The sequence below is a fragment of the Zea mays genome, chromosome 1 (genome assembly GCF_902167145.1).
Source record: "Zea mays cultivar B73 chromosome 1, Zm-B73-REFERENCE-NAM-5.0, whole genome shotgun sequence".
Lineage (NCBI taxonomy): Eukaryota > Viridiplantae > Streptophyta > Magnoliopsida > Poales > Poaceae > Zea > Zea mays.
In genome coordinates, this window is record NC_050096.1 from 285,303,628 (window position 1) to 285,328,585 (window position 24,958).

At 42.6% G+C, this 24,958-nt stretch overlaps 1 pseudogene; it reads left to right on the forward strand.

Moving 5' to 3' along the window:
• The first annotated feature begins 16,881 nt into the window (after positions 1-16,881).
• On the forward strand, positions 16,882-21,676 carry LOC103644027 (uncharacterized; annotated as a pseudogene).
• The last annotated feature ends 3,282 nt before the right edge of the window (positions 21,677-24,958 follow it).

Below are 24,958 nucleotides of genomic sequence, written 5' to 3' on the forward strand. Positions count from 1 at the left end.
TATGAGTCTTCTAGTGATGAAAATGCTAGTGATGAGGAGGATAACTTGTGTACCCTTTTTGCCAACCTTAACATGGAACAAAAGGAAAAATTAAATGAATTAATTAGTGCTATTCATGAGAAGGATGATCTCTTGGACTCTCAAGAGGACTTCCTTATTAAGGAAAACAAAACGCATGTTAAGGTTAAAAATGCTTATGCTCTACAAACTGAAAAATGTGAAAAATTGTCTAGTGAGCTAAGCACTTGCCATAAGACCATTGACAACCTTAGAAATGAAAATGCTAAATTAATTGCTAAGGTTGATTCTCATGTTTGTATTGATTCAATTTCCAATCCTAGAGATGATAATGTAGATTTACTTGCTAGGATTGATGAATTGAATATTTCTCTTGATAGCCTTAGGATTGAAAATGAAAAGTTAATTGCTAAGGCTAAAGATTTTGATATTTGCAATACTACTATTTCCAACCTTAGAACTAAGAATGATATGTTGCATGCTAAGGTTGTAGAATTAAAATCTTGCAAACCCTCTACATCTACCGTTGAGCACACTTCTATTTGTACTAGATGTAGAGATATTGATATCAATGCTATTCATGATCACATGGCTTTGATTAAACAACAAAATGATCATATAGCAATATTAGATGCTAAAATTGCCGAGCATAACTTAGAAAAATGAAAAGTTTAAATTTGCTAGAAGTATGCTCTATAATGGGAGACGCCCTAACGTCAAGGATGGCATTGGCTTCCAAAGGGGAGACAATGTCAAACTTAATGCCCCTCCTAGAAATTTGTCTAACTTTATTAAGGGCAAGGCTCCCATGCCTCAGGATAACGAGGGTTACATTTTGTACCCTGCCGGTTATCCCGAGAGCAAAATTAGGAGAATTCATTCTAGGAAGTCTCACTCTGGCCCTAACCATGCTTTTATGTATAAGGGTGAGACATCTAGTTCTAGGCAACCAACTGAGAGCACCTAGAGGGGGGGTGAATAGGTGATCCTGTAAAACTTCAAAACTTAAGTCACAAAAACTTGTTAAGTGTTAGCACAAGTATGGCCAAGTGGCTAGAGAGGAGTCAAAACACAATAACCACAAGAAATCAATCACAGAGATGACACGGTGGTTATCCCGTGGTTCGGCCAAGTACAAAAACTTGCCTACTCCACGTTGTGGCGTCCCAGCGGACGAGAGTTGCACTCAACTCCTCTCAAGTGATCCAATGATCAACTTGAATACCACGGTGTTCTTGCTTTTCTTTTCTCAATCCCGTTTGCGAGGAATCTCCACAGCTTGGAGCCTCTCGCCCTTACACAAGATGTTCACAGAGAATCACGGAGCAAGGGAGGGAATGAGCAACGCACACAAGACTTCAAAAGATCAGAGCAACACGCACACAAGCAGCAATAAGAGCTCGCAACACAACTCAAAGAGTACACAACTCCACAAGAGCTCTAGATGCTATCACAATGAATCGAATGCGCTAGATCAATGTCTTGGTGCTTAGAAAGGTTGTAGGAATGCTTGGTGTCCTCCTCCATGCGCCTAGGGGTCCCTTTTATAGCCCCAAGGCAGCTAGGAGCCGTTGAGAACACATCTGGAAGGCTATCCTTGCCTTCTGTCGTCGGGCGCACCGGACAGTCCGGTGCACACCGGACACTGTCCGGTGCCCGATTTGTTTCCATAAAAAGCTCATCCGACCGTTGCTTTCTGATGCAGATCTGCGCACAGTTGGCGCACCGGACATGTCCGGTGCACACCGGACATGTCCGGTGCACACCGGACAGTCCGGTGTATCTTTCCGACCGTTGGCTCGGCCACGTGTCGCGCGCCGATCGCGCGGCCGACCGTTGGCCCGGCCGACCGTTGGCTCACCGGACAGTCCGGTGCACACCGGACAGTCCGGTGAATTTTAGCCGAAGTCGCCGGAGAAAAACCCGAGAGCGGCTGGTTTGCTCCACGCTGGTCTGGCGCACCGGACACTGTCCGGTGCACACCGGACAGTCCGGTGCCCCAGCCCGAAACAGCCTTTGGCTGTACACAGCCACTCTCCACTTCTTTTCTTTTCTTCTTCTTCCTGTTTCTAACACTTAGACAAGATATTAGTACACAAAACCAATGTACTAAGGCTCAGAAACATACCTTTACTTGTGATTTGCACTTTGTTCAACCATGGGCACATTTAAGCACTTGTGTTTGCACTCAATCACCAAAATACTTAGAAATGGTCCAAAGGCACATTTCCCTTTCAATCTCCCCCTTTTTGGTGATTTATGCCAACACAACATAAAGCAACTAGAACAAGTGCAAAATCACTTCAAATAAAATAAATTTGAGTTTTATTCAATTTTGGCATATATGGATCATCCTTTGCCACCACTTGGTTTGTTTTTGCAAATCAAACTCAAATCTCTATCTCTAAGTCAAACACACATGTTGAAGCATAAAGAGAGTCATTCCAAAAGAGATTGATCAAAGATTTCAAAAACTCCCCCTATTTCCCATAGTCAAAACTTCTCCCTGCAAGAAGCCAACTTTTGACGAAAGAGACAATGCAAGAGTTTTGAATAAACCAAAAGCTCTATTCTACTATTTTCAAAATCTCTCAAGTGGTAGCTGATCCATTTTTTACTTTAGCCTTTATTTTCTCCCCCTTTGGCATCAAGCACCAAAACGGGATCAATCTTGGCCCTTTAACCCCATTGCCTCACCAAAGTCTTCAATTAAGAGCAAATGGCAATAAGATGTCATGAGATGAACTTGGAATAAGTTACCCTCTCATCGGAGTGCAGTGGAAGTCTTTCATGGTCCAAGTCCACCTTTTCCCTTTTAATCCTCCTTCGAGACTAAAACATCAAACTCAAGCACATGGTTAGTCTCAAAGGGTCAAGTTGTAACACATCTCCCCCTAAACAAGTGCATCACTTTGCAACGGACTTGTGAGGTCCAGGGAGTGTTTTTACAACTTGAGCACCATAATAACGCAACAAAATGCAAAAAGGAACATGATCAAACGCATAAGTACATGTATGCTACAATTCAATCCAGGTTCCGCGAATCTATGACATTTAGCTCACTACGCAACCTGCAAAAGGTCTTCTCATCTAGAGGCTTAGTGAAGATATCGGCTAGCTGATTCTCGGTGCTAACATGAAACACTTCGATATCTCCCTTTTGCTGGTGGTCTCTCAAAAAGTGATGCCGGATGTCTATGTGCTTTGTGCGGCTGTGCTCAACAGGATTCTCCGCCATGCGGATAGCACTCTCATTGTCACATAGGAGTGGGACTTTGCTCAGATTGTAGCCAAAGTCCCGGAGGGTTTGCCTCATCCAAAGTAGTTGCGCGCAACACTGACCTGCGGCAACGTACTCGGCCTCAGCGGTGGATAGGGCAACGGAGGTTTGTTTCTTAGAGTTCCATGACACCAGGGACCTTCCTAAGAATTGGCACGTCCCCGATGTACTCTTCCTATCGACCTTACATCCGGCGTAGTCGGAGTCTGAGTATCCAACTAAGTCAAAGGTAGACCCCTTTGGATACCAGAGCCCGAAGCAAGGCGTAGCAACCAAATATCTAAGAATTCGCTTCACCGCCACTAAGTGACACTCCTTAGGATCGGATTGAAATCTAGCACACATGCATACGCTAAGCATAATATCCGGTCTACTAGCACATAAGTAAAGCAAAGAACCTATCATTGACCGGTATGCTTTTTGATCAACGGACTTACCTCCTTTGTTGAGGTCGGTGTGTCCGTCGGTCCCCATCGGAGTCTTGGCGAGCTTGGCGTCCTTCATCCCAAACCGCTTTAGCAGATCTTGCGTGTACTTCGTTTGGGAGATGAAGGTGCCGTCCTTGAGTTGCTTTACCTGGAACCCAAGGAAGTAGTTCAACTCGCCCATCATCGACATCTCGAATTTCTGCGTCATCACCCTGCTAAACTCTTCACAAGACTTTTGGTTAGTAGAACCAAATATTATGTCATTGACATAAATTTGGCACACAAACAAATCACCATCACATGTCTTGGTAAAAAGAGTTGGATCGGCTTTCCCAACCTTGAAAGCATTAGCAATTAAAAAGTCTCTAAGGCATTCATACCATGCTCTTGGGGCTTGCTTAAGTCCATAGAGCGCCTTAGAGAGCTTACACACGTGGTCGGGGTACCGTTCATCCTCGAAGCCAGGGGGTTGCTCCACGTACACTTCCTCCTTGATTGGCCCGTTGAGGAAAGCGCTCTTCACATCCATTTGGTACAACCTGAAAGAATGGTGAGCGGCATATGCTAGCAAGATACGAATGGACTCTAGCCTAGCCACAGGAGCGAAAGTCTCCTCAAAGTCCAAACCTGCGACTTGGGCATAACCTTTTGCCACAAGTCGAGCCTTGTTCCTCGTCACCACCCCGTGCTCGTCCTGTTTGTTGCGGAACACCCACTTGGTTCCCACAACATTTTGCTTCGGACGAGGCACCAGTGTCCAAACTTCATTGCGCTTGAAGTTGTTGAGCTCCTCCTGCATGGCCAATACCCAATCCGGATCTAGCAAGGCCTCCTCTACCCTGAAAGGCTCAATAGAAGAGACAAAGGAGTAATGTTCACAAAAATTAACTAATCGAGATCGAGTAGTTACTCCCTTGCTAATATCACCCAGAATCTGGTCGACGGGATGATCCCTTTGAATCATCGCTCGAACTTGGGTTGGAGGTGCCGGTTGCGCTTCTTCCTCCATCACTTGATCACCTTGTGCTCCCCCTTGATCAATCGCCTCCACTTGAGGTACCTGTACGTCACCTTCGGTTGGGGGATGCACCATAGTTGAGGAAGAAGGTTGATCTCGTTTATCTTGTTCCTGTGGCCGCACTTCTCCAATCGCCATGGTTCGTATAGCGGCCGTCGGAACATCTTCCTCATGACATCATCACAATCAACAACTTGCTCTCTTGGAGAGCCATTAGTCTCATCAAATACAACGTCGCTAGAGACTTCAACCAAACCCGATGATTTGTTGAAGACTCTATACGCCTTTGTATTTGAGTCATAACCTAACAAAAACCCTTCTACAGCTTTGGGAGCAAACTTAGAATTTCTACCCTTCTTCACTAGAATGTAGCACTTGCTCCCAAATACACGAAAGTAAGATACATTGGGTTTGTTACCGGTTAGTAGCTCATACGAAGTCTTTTTGAGGAGGCGATGAAGATAGACCCTGTTGATGGCGTGGCAAGCCGTGTTCACGGCTTCCGACCAGAAACACTCGGGGGTCTTGAATTCTCCAAGCATTGTCCTCGCCATATCGATTAGCGTCCTGTTCTTCCTCTCTACCACACCATTTTGCTGTGGTGTGTAGGGAGCGGAGAACTCGTGCTTGATCCCTTCCTCCTTAAGGAATTCCTCCACTTGAAGGTTCTTGAACTCGGACCCGTTGTCGCTCCTTATCTTCTTCACTTTGAGCTCAAACTCATTTTGAGCTCTCCTGAGGAAGCGCTTGAGGGTTCCTTGGGTTTCAGACTTATCCTGCAAAAAGAATACCCAAGTGAAGCGGGAAAAGTCATCAACAATAACTAAACCATACTTACTCCCTCCTATGCTCAGATAGGCGACGGGTCCGAAGAGGTCCATATGCAGCAGCTCCAGGGGTCTTGAAGTGGTCATCACGTTCTTGCTGTGATGCGATCCTCCCACTTGTTTACCTGCTTGACAAGCTGCACAAGGTCTATCTTTTTCGAAATGCACGTTAGTCAAACCTATCACGTGTTCTCCCTTTAGAAGCTTGTGAAGGTTCTTCATCCCCACATGTGCTAAGCGGCGATGCCACAGCCAGCCCATGCTAGTCTTAGCTATTAAGCATGCATCTAGACCGGCCTCTTCTTTTGCAAAATCAACTAAATAAAGTTTGCCGTCTAATACACCCTTAAAAGCTAGTGAACCATCACTTCTTCTAAAGACAGACACATCTACATTTGTAAATAGACAGTTATATCCCATATTGCATAATTGACTAACAGATAGCAAATTATATCCCAAGGACTCAACTAAAAACACATTAGAAATTGAGTGCTCATTTGAGATTGCAATTTTACCTAATCCTTTTACCTTGCCTTGATTCCCATCACCAAATATAATTGAATCTTGGGAATCCTTATTCTTGACGTAGGAGGTGAACATCTTCTTCTCCCCCGTCATATGGTTTGTGCATCCGCTGTCAATAATCCAGCTTGAACCCCCGGATGCATAAACCTGCAAGGCAAATTTAGGCTTGGGACTTAGGTACCCAACTCTTGTTGGGTCCTACTAGGTTAGTGCAAATATCCTTAGGGACCCAAATGCAAGTTTTGTCTCCCTTGCATTTTGCCCCTAACTTCCTAGCAACGATTTTCTTATCCTTTCTACAAATAGCAAAGGAAGCATTTAAAGCACAATAAATTGTAGAAGGTTCATTTACTACTTTCCTAGGAGCATTATGAACAACATTTCTCCTAGGCATTTGATGAACAACATTTCTTCTAAGCACATTTCTACCAGGCATAACATGAGAACTAGAAGCAGTCATAGCATAAGAGTCATAAGCATGTGAACCAAAGACATCATGACCTCTAAAAGCATTTCTAGAATATCTCCTATCATGATATAAAAAGGCATGGTTCCTTTTAGCACTAGTAGCCATAGGAGCCTTCCCTTTCTCCTTAGTGGGAATGGGAGCCTTATGGCTTGTTAAGTTCTTGACTTCCCTCTTGAAGCCAAGTCCATCCTTAATTGAGGGGTGTCTACCAACCGTGTAGGCATCCCTAGCAAATTTTAGTTTATCAAAATTACTTTTGCTAGTCTTAAGTTGAGCATTAAGACTAGCTAATTCATCATTAAGCTTGGAAATTGAAACTAAGTGTTCACTACAAGCATTAATATCAACATCCTTACACCTAGTGCAAATTTCAACATATTCAACACAAGAGTTGGATTTATTTGCTTCTACTAGTTTAGCATTTAAATCATCGTTTATGCTCTTTAAGTTAGAAATAGAATCATGGCATGTTGACACTTCACAAGCAAGCATTTCATTTCTCTTAATTTCTAATGCAAGGGATTTTTGAGCCTCTACAAACTTATCATGTTCTTCATATAACAAATCCTCTTGCTTTTCTAAAAGTATATTCTTTTCATTCAAGGCATCAATTAATTCATTAATTTTGTCTATCTTAGATCTATCTAAGCCCTTGAACAAACATGAATAATCTACTTCATCCTCATCACTAGATTCGTCCTCACTTGAAGAAGCATAGGTAGAGTTGCGAGTACATACCTTCTTCTCCCTTGCCATAAGGCATGTGTGACGCTCGTTGGGGAAGAGGGTTGATTTGTTGAAGGCGGTGGCGGCGAGTCCTTCATTGTCGGAGTCGGAAGAGGAGCAATCCGAGTCCCACTCCTTGCCTAGATGCGCCTCGCCCTTTGCCTTCTTGTAATTCTTCTTCTTTTCCCATTTTCCACTCTTCTTTTCCTGGTCACTATCATTATCGGGACAATTAGCGATAAAGTGACCAATCTTACCACACTTGAAGCATGAGCGTTTCCCTTTCGTCTTGGTCTTGTTGGGATGCTCCTTGCGACCCCTTAATGCCGTCTTGAAGCGCTTAATGATGAGAGCCATTTCTTCATCATTAAGCCCGGCCGCCTCAATTTGCGCCACCTTGCTTGGTAGTGCCTCCTTGCTTCTCGATGCCTTGAGAGCAATGGGTTGAGGCTCGTGGATTGGACCGTTCAACGCGTCATCGACGTACCTCGCCTCCTTGATCATCATCCGCCCGCTTACAAATTTTCCAAGAATTTCTTCGGGCGACATTTTGGTGTACCTGGGATTCTCACGAATATTATTAACCAAATGAGGATCAAGAACGGTAAAGGACCTTAGCATTAGGCGAACGACGTCGTGGTCCGTCCATCGCGTGCTTCCATAGCTCCTTATCTTGTTGACAAGGGTTTTGAGCCGGTTGTATGTTTGGGTTGGCTCCTCCCCCCTTATCATAGCAAATCTTCCAAGTTCGCCCTCCACCAACTCCATTTTGGTGAGCAAGGTAGCGTCATTTCCCTCATGAGAGATCTTGAGGGTATCCCAGATTTTCTTGGCGTTATCCAAGCCACTCACTTTGTTATATTCATCCCTGCACAATGAAGCTAGAAGAACAGTAGTAGCTTGTGCATTCTTATGGATTTGCTCATTAATGAATACAGGACTATCCAAACTATTAAAGTGCATTCCACTATCTACAATCTCCCATATACTAGGATGGAGAGAAAATAGGTGACTACGCATTTTGTGGCTCCAAAATCCGTAGTCCTCCCCATCAAAGTGTGGGGGCTTGCCGAGTGGAATGGAAAGCAAATGTGAATTTGAACTTTGCGGAATACGAGAGTAGTCAAAGGAAAAGTTAGAATTAACCGGTTTCCTTTGCTCGTAGTCGTTGTGGTCGTCGTCCTTTTGGGAAGAGGAAGATTCGTCGCTGTCGTCGTAGTAGACGATCTCCTTGATGCGCCTTGTCTTCTTCTTCTTCCCTTCCCTCCGTCTATGGCCCGAGCCGGAGTCGGTAGGCTTGTCTTCTTTGGGCTCGTTGACGAAGGATTCTTTCTCCTTGTCGTTGATCACAATTCCCTTCCCCTTAGGATCCATCTCTTCGGGCGGTTAGTCCCTTTCTTGAAGAGAACGGCTCCGATACCAATTGAGAGCACCTAGAGGGGGGGTGAATAGGTGATCCTGTAAAACTTCAAAACTTAAGTCACAAAAACTTGTTAAGTGTTAGCACAAGTATGGCCAAGTGGCTAGAGAGGAGTCAAAACACAATAACCACAAGAAATCAATCACAGAGATGACACGGTGGTTATCCCGTGGTTCGGCCAAGTACAAAAACTTGCCTACTCCACGTTGTGGCGTCCCAGCGGACGAGAGTTGCACTCAACTCCTCTCAAGTGATCCAATGATCAACTTGAATACCACGGTGTTCTTGCTTTTCTTTTCTCAATCCCGTTTGCGAGGAATCTCCACAGCTTGGAGCCTCTCGCCCTTACACAAGATGTTCACAGAGAATCACGGAGCAAGGGAGGGAATGAGCAACGCACACAAGACTTCAAAAGATCAGAGCAACACGCACACAAGCAGCAATAAGAGCTCGCAACACAACTCAAAGAGTACACAACTCCACAAGAGCTCTAGATGCTATCACAATGAATCGAATGCGCTAGATCAATGTCTTGGTGCTTAGAAAGGTTGTAGGAATGCTTGGTGTCCTCCTCCATGCGCCTAGGGGTCCCTTTTATAGCCCCAAGGCAGCTAGGAGCCGTTGAGAACACATCTGGAAGGCTATCCTTGCCTTCTGTCGTCGGGCGCACCGGACAGTCCGGTGCACACCGGACACTGTCCGGTGCCCGATTTGTTTCCATAAAAAGCTCATCCGACCGTTGCTTTCTGATGCAGATCTGCGCACAGTTGGCGCACCGGACATGTCCGGTGCACACCGGACAGTCCGGTGTATCTTTCCGACCGTTGGCTCGGCCACGTGTCGCGCGCCGATCGCGCGGCCGACCGTTGGCCCGGCCGACCGTTGGCTCACCGGACAGTCCGGTGCACACCGGACAGTCCGGTGAATTTTAGCCGAAGTCGCCGGAGAAAAACCCGAGAGCGGCTGGTTTGCTCCACGCTGGTCTGGCGCACCGGACACTGTCCGGTGCACACCGGACAGTCCGGTGCCCCAGCCCGAAACAGCCTTTGGCTGTACACAGCCACTCTCCACTTCTTTTCTTTTCTTCTTCTTCCTGTTTCTAACACTTAGACAAGATATTAGTACACAAAACCAATGTACTAAGGCTCAGAAACATACCTTTACTTGTGATTTGCACTTTGTTCAACCATGGGCACATTTAAGCACTTGTGTTTGCACTCAATCACCAAAATACTTAGAAATGGTCCAAAGGCACATTTCCCTTTCACCAACCCGTGCTAAGTTGCCTAAAAAGAAAACTCCTAATGCATCAAATGATCATGACATTTTATTCAAAACTTTTGATGCATCATATGTGCTTACTAACAAATCCGGCAAGGTAGTTGCCAAGTTTGTTGGGGGCAAACACAAGGGATCAAAAACTTGTGTTTGGGTACCCAAAGTTCTTATTTCTAATGCCAAAGGACCCAAAACCGTTTGGGTACCTAAAAGTCAAGAACTAAAATTGTTTTGTAGGTTTATGCATCCGGGGGCTCAAGTTGGATACTCGACAGCGGGTGCACAAACCACATGACAGGGGTGAAGAAGATGTTCTCCTCATATGAGAAAAACCAAGATCCCCAACGAGCTATCACATTCGGGGATGGGAATCACGGTTTGGTCAAAGGATTGGGTAAAATTGCTATATCACCTGACCATACTATTTCCAATGTTTTTCTTGTAGATTCTTTAGATTACAATTTGCTTTCTGTATCCCAATTATGTCAAATGGGCTACAAATGTCTCTTTACTGATGTAGGTGTCACTGTCTTTAGAAGAAGTGATGATTCAATAGCATTTAAGGGTGTGTTAGAGGGTCAGCTATACTTGGTAGATTTTGATAGAGCTGAACTCGACACATGCTTAATTGCTAAGACTAACATGGGTTGGCTCTGGCATCGCCGACTAGCCCACGTTGGGATGAAGAATCTTCATAAGCTTCTAAAGGGAGAGCACATTTTAGGACTAACAAATGTTCATTTTGAGAAAGACAGGATTTGTAGCGCTTGCCAAGCAGGAAAGCAAGTTGGGTCCCATCATCCACACAAGAACATCATGAGGACCGACAGGCCACTTGAGCTACTCCACATGGATCTATTCAGCCCGATTGCTTACATAAGCATCGGCGGGAGTAAGTATTGTCTTGTATTAGTGGATGATTATTCTCGCTTCACTTGGGTGTTCTTTTTGCAGGAAAAATCTTATACCCAAGAAACCTTAAAGGGATTCTTGAGACGGGCTCAAAATGAGTTCGGCTTAAGAATCAAGAAAATTAGAAGCGACAATGGGACGGAGTTCAAGAACTCTCAAATTGAAGGCTTTCTTGAGGAAGAGGGCATCAAGCATGAGTTCTCCTCTCCCTACACACCACAACAAAATGGTGTAGTGGAGAGGAAGAATCGAACTCTATTGGACATGGCAAGAACCATGCTTGATGAGTACAAGACACCGGATCGGTTTTGGGCCGAGGCGGTCAACACCGCTTGCTACGCCATCAACCGGTTATATCTACACCGAATCCTCAAGAAGACATCCTATGAACTCCTAACCGGTAAAAAGCCAAATATTTCCTATTTTAGAGTTTTTGGTAGCAAATGCTTTATTCTTGTTAAAAGAGGTAGAAAATCTAAATTTGCTCCTAAAACTGTAGAAGGCTTTTTACTAGGATATGATTCAAACATAAGGGCATATAGAGTCTTTAACAAGTCCTCAGGACTAGTTGAAGTTTCTTGTGACGTTGTGTTTGATGAGACTAACGGCTCTAAAGTAGAGCAAGTTGATCTTGATGAGATAGGTGAAGAACAGGCTCCGTGCATCGCGCTAAGGAACATGTCCATTGGGGATGTGTGCCCTAAGGAATCCGAAGAGCCTCCAAATGCGCAAGATCAACCATCCTCCTCCACACAAGCATCTTCACCAACTCAAAATGAGGACGAGGCTCAAGTTGATGAAGGAGAAGATCAAAGAAATGAGCCACCTCAAGATGACGACAATGATCAAGGGGGAGATGCAAGTGATCAAGACAAGGAGGATGAACAACTAAGGCCGCCACACCCAAGAGTCCACCAAGCAATCCAACGAGATCACCCCGTCGACACCATCCTCGGCGACATTCATAAGGGGGGACCAAGTGGGTCTTCCGCAACAAGCAAGACGAGCATGGTGTGGTGACAAGGAACAAAGCTCGACTCGTGGCCAAGGGGTATTCACAAGTCGAAGGTTTGGATTTTGGTGAAACCTATGCACCCGTAGCTAGGCTTGAGTCAATTCGCATATTATTGGCCTATGCTACTTACCATGGCTTCAAGCTTTATCAAATGGACGTGAAGAGTGCCTTCCTCAATGGACCAATCAAGGAGGAGGTCTACGTTGAGCAACCTCCCGACTTTGAAGATAGTGAGTACCCTAACCATGTCTATAGGCTCTCTAAGGCGCTTTATGGGCTCAAGCAAGCCCCAAGAGCATGGTATGAATGCCTTAGAGATTTCCTTATTGCAAACGGCTTCAAAGTCGGCAAGGTCGATCCTACTTTATTCACTAAAACTCTTGACAAAGATTTGTTTGTATGCCAAATTTATGTTGATGATATTATATTTGGGTCTACTAACGAATCTACATGTGAAGAATTTAGTAGGACCATGACACAAAAATTCGAGATGTCTATGATGGGGGAGTTGAAGTATTTTCTAGGATTCCAAGTCAAGCAACTCCAAGAGGGCACCTTCATTAGCCAAATGAAGTACACTCAAGACATTCTAACCAAGTTTGGAATGAAGGATGCCAAGCCCATCAAGACACCAATGGGAACCAATGGGCATCTCGACCTCGACACGGGAGGTAAATCCGTCGATCAAAAGGTATATCGGTCGATGATTGGTTCATTGCTTTATTTATGTGCATCTCGACCGGACATTATGCTTTCCGTTTGCATGTGTGCAAGATTCCAATCCGACCCTAAGGAATCCCACCTTACGGCCGTAAAACGAATCTTGAGATATTTGGCTTATACTCCTAAGTTTGGGCTTTGGTACCCTCGGGGATCCACATTCGATTTGATTGGTTATTCGGATGCCGATTGGGCAGGGTGTAAGATTAATAGAAAGAGCACATCGGGGACTTGTCAGTTCTTGGGAAGATCCTTGGTGTCTTGGGCTTCAAAGAAGCAAAATTCGGTCGCTCTTTCTACTGCTGAAGCCGAGTATATTGCCGCAGGCCACTGTTGCGCGCAATTGCTATGGATGAGGCAAACCCTGCGGGACTACGGTTACAAACTAACCAAAGTCCCTCTTCTATGTGATAATGAGAGTGCAATCCGCATGGCGGATAATCCCGTTGAGCATAGCCGCACTAAACACATAGCCATTCGGTATCATTTTCTTAGGGATCACCAACAAAAGGGGGATATCGAGATTGCATACATTAACACTAAAGATCAATTAGCCGATATCTTTACCAAGCCTCTTGATGAACAAACTTTTACCAAACTTAGGCATGAGCTCAATATTCTTGATTCGAGAAATTTCTTTTGCTAATTTGCACACATAGCTCTTAAGTATACCTTTGATCATGTCTCTTTGATATATGCTATGACTAATGTGTTTTCAAGTGTATTTCAAACCAAGTCATAGGTATTGGAATAGGAGTCTTCGGCGAAGACAAAGGCTTCCACTCCACTCTACTACTCATCCTTCGTCGTCGCTCCGCATCACTCTCCATCTTTGGTATAATCTTCACTTATATGTTTTATTTGCCAAAGGGGAGAAAGTAGTTAGGAAAGGGCCTATATTTCGTTCTAAGTATCCGTTTTTGGCGATTCATGCCAAAGGGGGAGAAAGTATTGGCCCAAATCAAAAGGACCGCACCACCACCAATTTTAAAATTAATGATTTTCAATTGGTCAATTTCAAATTGGTATCTTATTATGTTCAAAAGGGGGAGGAAGTAGTATTTCAAAAATGATATCTCAAAACCCTCTTGAACACTAAGAGGATGATCTCATTTAGGGGGAGTTTTGTTTTAGTCAAAGGAAAAGCATTTGAAACAGGGGGAGAAAATTTCAAATCTTGAGAATGCTTCGTAAAATCTTATTCATTTACCTTTGACTATTTGCAAAAGAATTTTGAAAAGGATCTACAAAAGAATTCGCAAAAACAAAACATGTGGTGCAAACGTGGTCCAAAATGTTAAAAATGAAGAAACAATCCATGCATATCTTGTAAGTATTTAGATTGGCTCAATTCCAAGCAACCTTTGCACTTATATTATGCAAACTAGTTCAATTATGCACTTCTATATTTGCTTTGGTTTGTGTTGGCATCAATCACCAAAAAGGGGGAGATTGAAAGGGAATTAGGCTTACACCTAGTTCCTAAATAATTTTGGTGGTTGAATTGCCCAACACAAATAATTGGACTAACTAGTTTGCTCTAGTGTACAAGTTATACATGTGCCAAAGGTTTACACTTAGTCAATAAAAAGACCAAGTATTGGGTTCAACAAAAGAGCAAATGGGCAACCGAAGGCACCTCTGGTCTAGCGCACCGGACATGTCCGGTGCACCAGAGGACTCCAACTCAAACTCGTCACCTTCGAGAAATTCTAGAGGCAACTCCGCTATAATTCACCGGACTGTCCGGTGTACACCGGACATGTCCGGTGCTCCAAGGAAGAGCGGCCTCCGGAACTCGCCAGCCTTGGGAATTCATTTCAGCTGCTCCGCAATTATTCACCGGACATGTCCGGTGTACACCGGACTGTCCGGTGTAACAACAGGGCAATGGCTACTTCAGGCGCCAACGGCTACCTGCAGCGCATTTATTGCGCGCCAGCGCGCGCAGTGATCAGGCACGCCCATGCTGGCGCACCGGACACTCTACAATGCATGTCCGGTGCGCCACCGGACATCCAGGCGGGCCCAGAAGACAGAGCTCCAACGGTCGAACCCAACGGCTTTTGGTGACGTGGCTATCGCACCGGACATGTCCGGTGTGCACCGGACTGTCCGGTGCACCATCGGACAGACAGCCTCCACCAAACGGCTAGTTTGGTGGTTGGGGCTATAAATACCCCCAACCACCCCACATTCAAGGCATCCAAGTTTTCCACTTCTCAACTACTTACAAGAGCTCTAGCATTCAATTCTAGACACACCAAAGTGATCAAATCCTCTCCAAACTCCACACAACGCCCTAGTGATTAGTGAGAGAGATTTGCTTGTGTTCTTTCGAGCTCTTGCGCTTGGATTGCTTTCTTCTTTCTTGATTCTTTCTTGCGATCAAACTCACTTGTAATTGAGGCAAGAGACACCAATCTTGTGGTGGTCCTTGTAGGAACTTTGTGTTCCAAGTGATTGAGAAGAGAAAGCTCATTCGGTCCGAGGGACCGTTTGAGAGAGGGTAAGGGTTGAAAGAGACCCGGCCTTTGTGGCCTCCTCAACGGGGAGTAGGTTTGAGAGAACCGAACCTCGGAAAAACAAATTCACGTGTCTCACTTTATTATTCGCTTGCGATTTGTTTTGCACCCTCTCTCGCGGACTCTATTATATTTCTAACGCTCACTACAACACATGTAGCCTTTTATAACGAATACCCCATGACAATGAAGATTTTCGTCATTGGCTATTTTGTTTTATGACATTTTTTTGTGGCAAGACAACTTTATGATGAATTTATGCAAGCGTCACTAATAGCATTGAGAAAACGTCACAACACTAGTCAATCGCCATAACGTAACGAACATCTTGTTGTCACAAGATACTAGCAATAAACATCATAACTATGTGAAAATTCTATATCGTCATAAATGTTACAAATAATTAATGGTTTAAAATATTTGTTGTAGTTATTAATAAAAATCAATATATATGTTGAAAATTGGCTATGATTTTTAACTGACGGCCATACTATACTACAAATTCGAGGGGGGAAATTCTCTAAAAAAATCAAAATGTTTAAATGAGAAAAAAGTACAAATAGTATCCATTATAAAAGGAATCAAACTCCCAACGTCTTGGCTCAGGAAAACTTGCTATTACCACTAGGCTGATGAACAGTATGTGATAAATAAGGACACCAAAGTGCTATAACGTGTATTACGGGTTTAGTCCTCCAAACAAACTCTGTATGTTCTGATGTTCGTTCGACACCACGCAGTTGATAATCTCCAATTCCATTCCACGCAGGACTGCTTTCACGCAGGCTGTGAAACTGAAAACTTAAAATGCTACCTTGTAAAACACATGTTTGTTGGACAATAGCATGAATTTAGTCCGTTCAGGCATGAAACAATCTATTTTATTTCATTCATGAAGCATTTTTTAACTCAACTGTTATTTGTATTTCATATGGTCTGTACAATCATTTTACAATCAGTATATGGTCTAAACAATTTGGGTACTAGTTTCTGCAATTGAAACTTGTTGGATACTTGTTTCTGCAAATGAAGCTTGCTAGGTACTTTTTTCTGCAAATGAAGCTTGCTAGGTACCTGTTTACCCTTCTGCAATTGTATCATCGAGACCACATGTGCCTTTGCAAATATATCATTGAACACACACATTTCAGAACTTTTAGAAGTGAACTCATTTTTATGTGCTTGTGAACACCTTCTGTGCAACTCAGATTTCAGAACATATTTCTGTGCAACTCAGATTTTCAGAACACGTGTGCATCACAGAATTCACATTTCATAATACATTTCAGAGAGTTTATTAAATACGAGTCTACGGTTTAATAATTGTTAAATAGCCTCTAAATTTTTATGCCCGCCAAAAAATCCCGCCGAACCCCTGCCTGCCAAAATTACAGAAATTTGTATATACCATGACCCTAAACTAATCCATTCCTTCCCACCACGAGGCCACGACCTGACGACCGTCCTCCTCGCCCCGGCGCCGCCGCAAAATCCAACTGCCTCGGCACCGTCGTCCCCATCTGCCTCGGTGCTGTCATCCATCCATTTGCCTCGGCGTTCGTTCCCAGCCACTACGCCACGAGCCCACGACCGTCCTCCTCGCATCGCCGCCGCCGCCACATCCAATTGCCTCGGCGCCATTGTCTCATCCATCCACCTCGGCATCGTCACCCATCTATCCACCTCGACGTCTGCTCGTCGCTGCCTAGTCGTGATCAAGATGCCCCCTGGAAGGATGGCTAGGGCAAGGACACGCACAGACATTGGTGGTAAGTGACTTCAAGTTCTTCACGCGTTTATTGTTTTGCTGTAGAGACATTTTAGGTAATCAGATCAGTTCCCTCTATTCTCATTTTTATGGCTTAAACATTAGTATTTGTTGGTCGCAAGTTTTTTTTTACCATTGTACCAGAGCATGATCGGGCTTTTGAATTACCATGCGATGTAGAGGCATGCTTGTGCATATGGTTGCATAAAAAAATTCAGAATAGGACTAGTAACCATAAAAGCAATTTTCAGGTTCATAATAATAACAGAACAATTCAGATAGTTGCATAGCAGTTCATAAATTACTATAAACAATCGATGGCAAAGAAATGACCGATCATAATCATTCAAGTCGTCATTACAATTTCACCAGTCAAGGCTACCATTAACATTCACCGATCAAACTTTGGAAGGGTTCTCTGATGATCCAAATGCAGTTAACACACAACCATGCAGTACAAACAGTGTGTGGCTGCTGCACGCAGGCCCATTATATATTCTGTACTGAGCACCAATAGTTACTTTACAACTGTTTCCTACTATGTTCCACCAATCGTCATGTTGTTAGCACGGTGGGAAGGGAAGAGGGTTCAGAGAGTAGAATTCCAATATTTTATCTAGTTCAACAGAATTCCAATTAGTTTACTTGCTGCAATTAGTTCAGTAGTTGTGTCCTATTCACTTGCTACAATTAGTTAACAGGACTTGCAGCAATTAGTTCACTTGCTGCAACACTCATATTTTGTTGCGTTCAGCAGGCATGCCCTAGTTAACAGAAGAACACTCATATTTTGTCTATTTAATGTTTGTTTAGAAGAACCAATTACTGAGTATGAAAAGGAGAGGGCTTTAAAGGTGATGAGGAACAACAAAATGTTGAGCAGTCTTGGTATAACTGGATTAACATCACTTATTCGATCAAGTAATACAAGGAAGAACTCTATCACTCAAGAAGACTTTGATCCATTGTATGAACCTGATCATAGTGAGGACAATGGTCATCATGTGTCTGATAAGGTACTTAGATTTCTTCTTGTACCCCTTTGGTGTTATTACTTATTTGTGCTCAATGTGCAGTAAGATCAATTTGGGTTTAATTCTTTTATTATGCATACGAGGCCATGCAGGATGTACCTTACAACTGTGAAAGGAGGAACACTAACATGTCTACTGGTTCTGGAGGAACAAAAGGATCCAAGAGAGTGCTAGCACCTAATGCAGAAGACCAAGTTGGTAGAGTAACTAGGCAAAAGACAAAGGAACAATCCTCAGCAGAGAAAGATGTACGTGGTTCAACTACAAATACAGAAGAGCAGGCATTGATATCTGCCAATTGTCCTGCACAACATGATGATGAGATTCAGATCTGTGATGAAGGCAAGAAAATAGTGATCCATTATACAACAAATATGTTATAGAAATTTGCATTAAATTGATTATAATCTGCACTAATTGGGTGAAAATGTTCATTATTTTCAGGTCAAACAGATGCCATGATGGATAAATGGATAAGGGGGAAAAGTATGGGCAGGAAATTGGAACGGATAAGCCGAGGCTTAAATACAAAGATCCCATTGGTCATCTCTGAAGGCAAAAGACGTCCAGAGGTTCCTATGCAAGCTGCAATGCTTGCATCGGAAGGAGGAATTTCACTTAGGCAACATATACCGATCCTAACGCACTGGAAGGATTACAAGAATGACAAGTCCTATTTAGAAGACTTCGTCGGAAGAATCGGTGTAAGTAAATAGTCTTCCTTCCTACAACATGTCTTGGTTCCTCTTTCATTGTGTTTGTGGTACATATATTGTTTGCGCTTGTTTGTGTGCCCTATTTCTGTAAATTGTCTAAACAGCGTCTAGTTGTGTTGTAGAGCACATCGATTGGTATGCTTCAGTCCACAAAGTGAGTTGAATCTGAACACTAAATAAATTATGTGGTACTAAATGCAGGAGGGGGTATTCTGAAATCTGCTATATGTTTGACTCTAGATGTTGGAGATAATTGAGGAGTTTGTTGCTAGAGCATGCTAGAGGAAATTGGAGTTAGTATAATCTCTCAACTATACAATAATCACACTGCATAGTTGAATGCAAGTATTTTAGGACTCAAACAAATGCAAGTGTTGCTACATGTGAACAAATTATTAAACTACATGAACGAAAGCATGTGCCAACTAGTGCTGTTGCTTCCATTTTTGCGCTGCAAAGCTACAGACCCTGCATTGTAGAACATGCCTTCTCTGTGCTCGTGCAGGATTGTTGGACCTCTATTTTGGTGATGCACTATAGATCATGCCTCTTGTTTTCAACAAGGCTGCAGCTCTTAGTTAAGTTAGCATATAGATAGCAGGTGCACTTGATCTCATACATTGCTTTACTGATATTACTAAAAGGTATAATAGCCTCTTATATGACTAATGTTGAGTATTGCCGTTCACTTCTTGATGAGACCATTCTATCAGATTCTATTCTATTATTAAAGAACTAAGAAATTTGGCTACAAGAACTGCATATGTTTCCTCTGTTCCAAATGGCACATTACCTTCATTGGACACTGAATTACTCTATTCTAATATGCTTGCTCTTTACTAGGGTCAATTTGCCGTCGACACCAAAAACAAAGATGTCAGATTTGCATGTGCTGATGTGATGAGGTGTGTGCAGTGACAAATGAGATATAAGCTCAAGAAAGCTTACTTTAATGGTGTGGCTGCTGACAAAGTGAGAACAACATCACCATTGGGTACTATGACAGATGAGCAATGGATGCAACTAGTGAATATGTGGTCTACCCCAAAGCACAAGGTATAGAGTTACAAGCTGCAATTCGTGTTCTCTAATAATGTCAACATGAAATTAGATAGAAACTACCCTATGCTATGATCTATTTCCAGTTGTGGTCTGTACTTAAATCAAAAGATTTAGAATCAAGTTTTGATTATAATATCTACTTTAGAGGATAAAGTGTTGGATACTATTGTTTTTCTTAAGTATACTCAACAAAATGTTTTCTCAGAGGATAAAGTGTTAGATACTATGAATATCTACTTTTGACTTTGTACTTTTGTCTCCACTTTAATGTATGTTTCCTATTTTACAAAATGGTTGTATAGGACAAGTGTGAGAACAACAAAGTGATTCGTGGCAAAGTTCGGTTCCAGCAAAAGATAGGATCTCGGAGTTACATTGCACATTTGCATTCCGTGGTATTATACATAAATAATGTGTGTTCATCACTTATCATTATGTTCCAAGCTTACATTTAGAAATTGTTTGCATGTACTTTAGAAGCAAGCCAAATATGGAGATGCACCACCAACTGTGATTGATCTTTTTAAAGAGTGCCATTGTAGCAACAAGACTGGTTTTGCTGAGCCTGTAAAGGAAGCAATTGTAAGTGAATGCTCCCTTTTCAACTATAGTTTTATTTATTGATTTCAGATAATGTTGTTGTAGTGTTGTTCATTGATTTCAAATAACCGTACAAAATCATGATTGCTCCTTTTTCTGTATAACATTGTATCTATATGGAAGCATCACTCTTGGACCATGCATACTGTTTTGGGTACTGTTCTGTTCTGAATTAAGGAATTGTTCTATTCCAAATCAAACATTTGTTCTGCTCTATTCTGTTCTAGGTACATCTTATTAAGGAACTTTTCTGTTCTGTTTTGATCAAACATCTATTATGTTCATCTATCCAAGTGTGTTGTTCTGTTCAGCTGAATCAAACATTTATTTTGTTCATCTATCCTTGTGTGTTGTTCTGTTCAGCTAAATCAAACATCTATCCATGCATACTGTTCTCTTCTGAATTAGTTTAGTGTTCTAAATAAAAATTTAAGTAACTTTGTTGGCTCAGAAATGACAATGCATTTTGGTACGCTACCTGTATAATATAAATGATATGCTACTTGTATAATAGAGAACAACAAAACAATAGAGATGACTTGTACAATAGAGATGACAATGGTACTTGTGCATTTTGATAGGTGAGGAACAATGCTACTTGTATAATAGAGATGACTTGTATAATAGCGAACACTTCCCTGTATTATACAACTAGCATTGCTACTTTTATAATAGAGAACACTTGACCAATTCTACTTATAGGAACATGACTTGTATAATAGAGATGACATATACTAGGTAGAATGCTACATTGCTACTTGTATAAAAGAGATGATGTGCTACTTGTATAATAGAGATGACTTATGCATTTTGATATGCTATTGCTTGTTTTGGTTTCATTTTATCACCTCTTGTCTTATTTTTAAACCTCCTCATTCATAGGACACAATGGAATCACTTGTGGGTGGACATGGAGTAGAAGGGAAAGAATCCAAGACCCCTATAGAAGCAGTTGCTCAAGTGTTGGCTTCATCAAAATTTCTTCAAAATATTGGTCTTGTACCTGCCACAAAGAAAAGCGGCAATGGTGGTGATCCTACACGTGTGGCAGACCTTGAGGCAGAACTTGAATCAGAGAAGCAAAATACTTTAGAAGTTAGAGCTCAGTTAGATGCCCTCAAGAAGAAGGTAGAAGAATCAGAACGAGCAAGGGATAAGGAGTTAGAAAAGATTAATGATCTGCAAAAAGGAGCAGATGAGACCAATGCTCTCCTTCGTCGTCTCTTTAGCCTCAATAAGTAGTTGGTCGATTCATTTTTGTGTGGCCCTTTGCTACTATATGACCCTTATTTTATTTTTCTTTTGGTACTATCCTTTGTAGCTAGTGTAATGAAAACATGGCATTTTTTAATTTTGCTATGTTCTTTTGGTACTGTCCTCGGCACTCTACGTGAAGCTGATGATAAAACATGATGCTAGTATTGAAAATTTTGAAGGATTTGGTTTTTGATAAACGATATCTATGATAATATGTTGCTAAGTATATTTGATGGTCATTTATTATTTGTTTAATTACAATGGATTTTGCTTATAGTACATTGTGATTTGTGAAACAAATTGGCTGGTGCAACCCAACGCTAGTTCCACCAGGGCACTACAATTTCTGCGCCTGTTAACAACGGTTGGTTACAGATTTGAAAATAAAAAGGCAAAAAATAGGGTACAATAAAATGGATGCAATGTCTATGCGCTGGGCTACTATATTAAAAAAATAAAAATACAAAAAAGTAGTGAAACAAATTGGCTTACGACCAAATATTTTGTGACCAATAAAATTGTCATAAGCATAGATGCCACGTAAGATCCCAGTCATGCCATGTAATTCGCATGTTTAATTTTATGACGTTTTCTATCCTACGTGTAAGTATGATGTGGTGTTTTTTAGTGATGGTTAGTGACGAAAATAGCATGTCACAACACTATGACGACATATATTATGTCACTAAATTTATGACGAAAGAACATGAAACGTCATAGATCAAGCAATGCCACGCATGATAGGTGACGAAGTGATTTTCGTCATGGAGATGTCATAAATTTCAAAAAGTGACATAAATTCAAAGTTTAGTGTTGTAGTGGCTAACCCGGCTTGTAGTTGTGTTTATATTTGTAAATTTCAGTTTCGCCCTATTCACCCCCCTCTAGGCGACTTTCAATGACTCTCCAAACAAGCCACATCTAAGGACAAGAAGAATGCATGCAAGGCCAAAGCCAAAGCTTTTATATCTGAAAGGGAATTAGGCTTACACCTATTTCCTAATTGATTTTGGTGGTTGAATTACCCAACACAAATATTTGGACTAACTAGTTTGCTCTAGTCTATAAAATTCTACAGGTGCCAAAAGTTCACAAAAAGTCAATAAAAAGACCAAAAATGGGTTCAAACAAAGAGAGCAAGGGACAACCAAAGGTTGCCCTGGTCTGGCGCACCAGACAGTGTCCGGTGCATCAGGGGACTCCAAGCTGAACTCTTCACCTTCGGGAAATCTCAGAGGCGCTTCGCTATAATTCACCGGACTGTCTGGTGTACCACCGGACAGTGTCCGGTGCCCCAAGGGAGAGCAACTCTAAACTCGCCAGCTTCAGGAATCCGCTCCGCTATAATTCACCGGATTGTCCAGTGAGTCACCGGACACTGTCCGGTGCACACCGGACTGTCCGGTGTGACAGCGGAGCAACGGCTACTTCGCGCGCAACGGTCGACTGCAACGTATTAAATGCGCGCCTGAGCGCGCAGAGGAGCAGTGCACGCGCGGGTGGCACACCGGACAGCCTACAGGACCTGTCTGGTGCACCACCGGACAGCCAGGCGGGCCCACAAGACAGAGCTCCAACGGCCGGATGACGTGGCGGCACACCGGACATTGTCCGGTGGCGCACCGGACTGTCCGGTGCGCCCATCGCCAGCAGCCTTTTCAAACGGCTACATTTTGGTTGGTGGCTATAAATACCACCCCAACCGGCCACTTCAAGGTGAGGGAGCCCAAGCAACATTCCAAGTCATCTAGTTGACATACTCAAGCCCTCCCAACCACATATATTCATTGATCCATCCTATACACAAGATTTAGACCACTACAACCCACACAAGTGCCACAAAAGCGAGAGCAAGCAAAAGAAAGCCTCTCGTGTGATTTAGCTCTAGTGCCTTGTGAGATTCATTGAGAGATAGTGTGTACTACATCTTTGTGTTCATTTGCGCGTGGAGTTTTGACTCCCATTGAACTTCCTCCAAAGTTTTGGAGGCTTGTAAAAGCTAGCAAGAGACACCAAAGAGTGTGGTGGTCCTTGCGGGATCGAGAGTGATCCTTGAGAAGAAGAAGAGCTCGCCGGTCTTGAGTGATCGGTGGAGAGAGGGAAAGGGTTGAAAAAGACCCGTCATTAGTGGACTCCTCAACGGGGACTAGGCCTTCGAGGGCCGAACCTCGGTAAAACAAATCACTCGTGTCCATTGTGTTTATTGCTTGTGATTTGCTTGTTTTCCTTCACTCTAAGTTTTTCTTGCACTATTCTTTGCTAACCCATTTGGTGTTGCTTTAAGATAAATTCTCATTTAGTGAAGCAACACGTCGCAAGAAAGAACTTAAGTCGTTACTCTTCTCATCTAAGCCTTCTTGCTTTATTATCATAGACTTATTAGTTGTATTAATTAATCACTTCCGCATTATTTGAAAGCAATACTCTTTACAAGCAAGGACTTAGTTTTTATACTCCGATAATTGTATATCTTGTTCTAACCACTAATCGAAGGATCTAGTTGGGGGATAAAGTTTTAATTTTTAGGTTTCGCCTATCCACCCCCCTCTAGGCGACTTTCAATTGGTATCGGAGCTAGGCACTTCATCTTGAGTCTAACAACTCGAAGTGATGGCTCGTAGAAGATCCCAAAAGAACAAGAAGACCCAGGAGAACAAGGAGGTAACTCTTCAGATATTACTTCCTGATTGTTCTAATTATGATTCTTGGTCCACTAGGGTAATAAATGCTTTTAGGACTGTAGATCCTCAATTAGAACAAATTATAGACAAGAGTATATTCCCCTCTAATTATAATAGAAAAATCATTTCCGAGGAAGATCAAAGATGTTTTCGCTTAAACTACCTAGCTTATGACATCTTAAGTAATTCTCTTAGCAATGAAGATTATCGTGCCTTCATATCAAATTATAATGAATCCATTCATGATGCGCATGATATTTGGACTAGAATTAAAATCAAATTTGATAAGTCCAAACATGATAGTTCATTGTGTGCTTCTACTTCCTTTGGTCTTTGTGATACTAACCCTTGCAAGGAAGAAGAAGAAAATGAACGATGGAGACCAAACGATGAATCCACCTCTCCAAGAGGTTTGTCTTCCCATTTCGATTCCCACATATGTTATGTGGCTAATGAAAATGATAGCGGAAGCACAAATGAGGATGAGGAGGAAGAAAGAAGCTTCATGCAACTCTACGCTCGCTTAAGCCAAGAAGATAAGGCGGTCATGCTCAAACTTCTAGAAAGAGCGAGAGAGCAAGGTGAAGCTCGTCAAAGGCTAGAAAGTATTCTCTCCATGAAGATGCAATGCTTTGACGAGTTGACTAAAGAACATGAGGAGCTAAAGTGCTCTCATGTT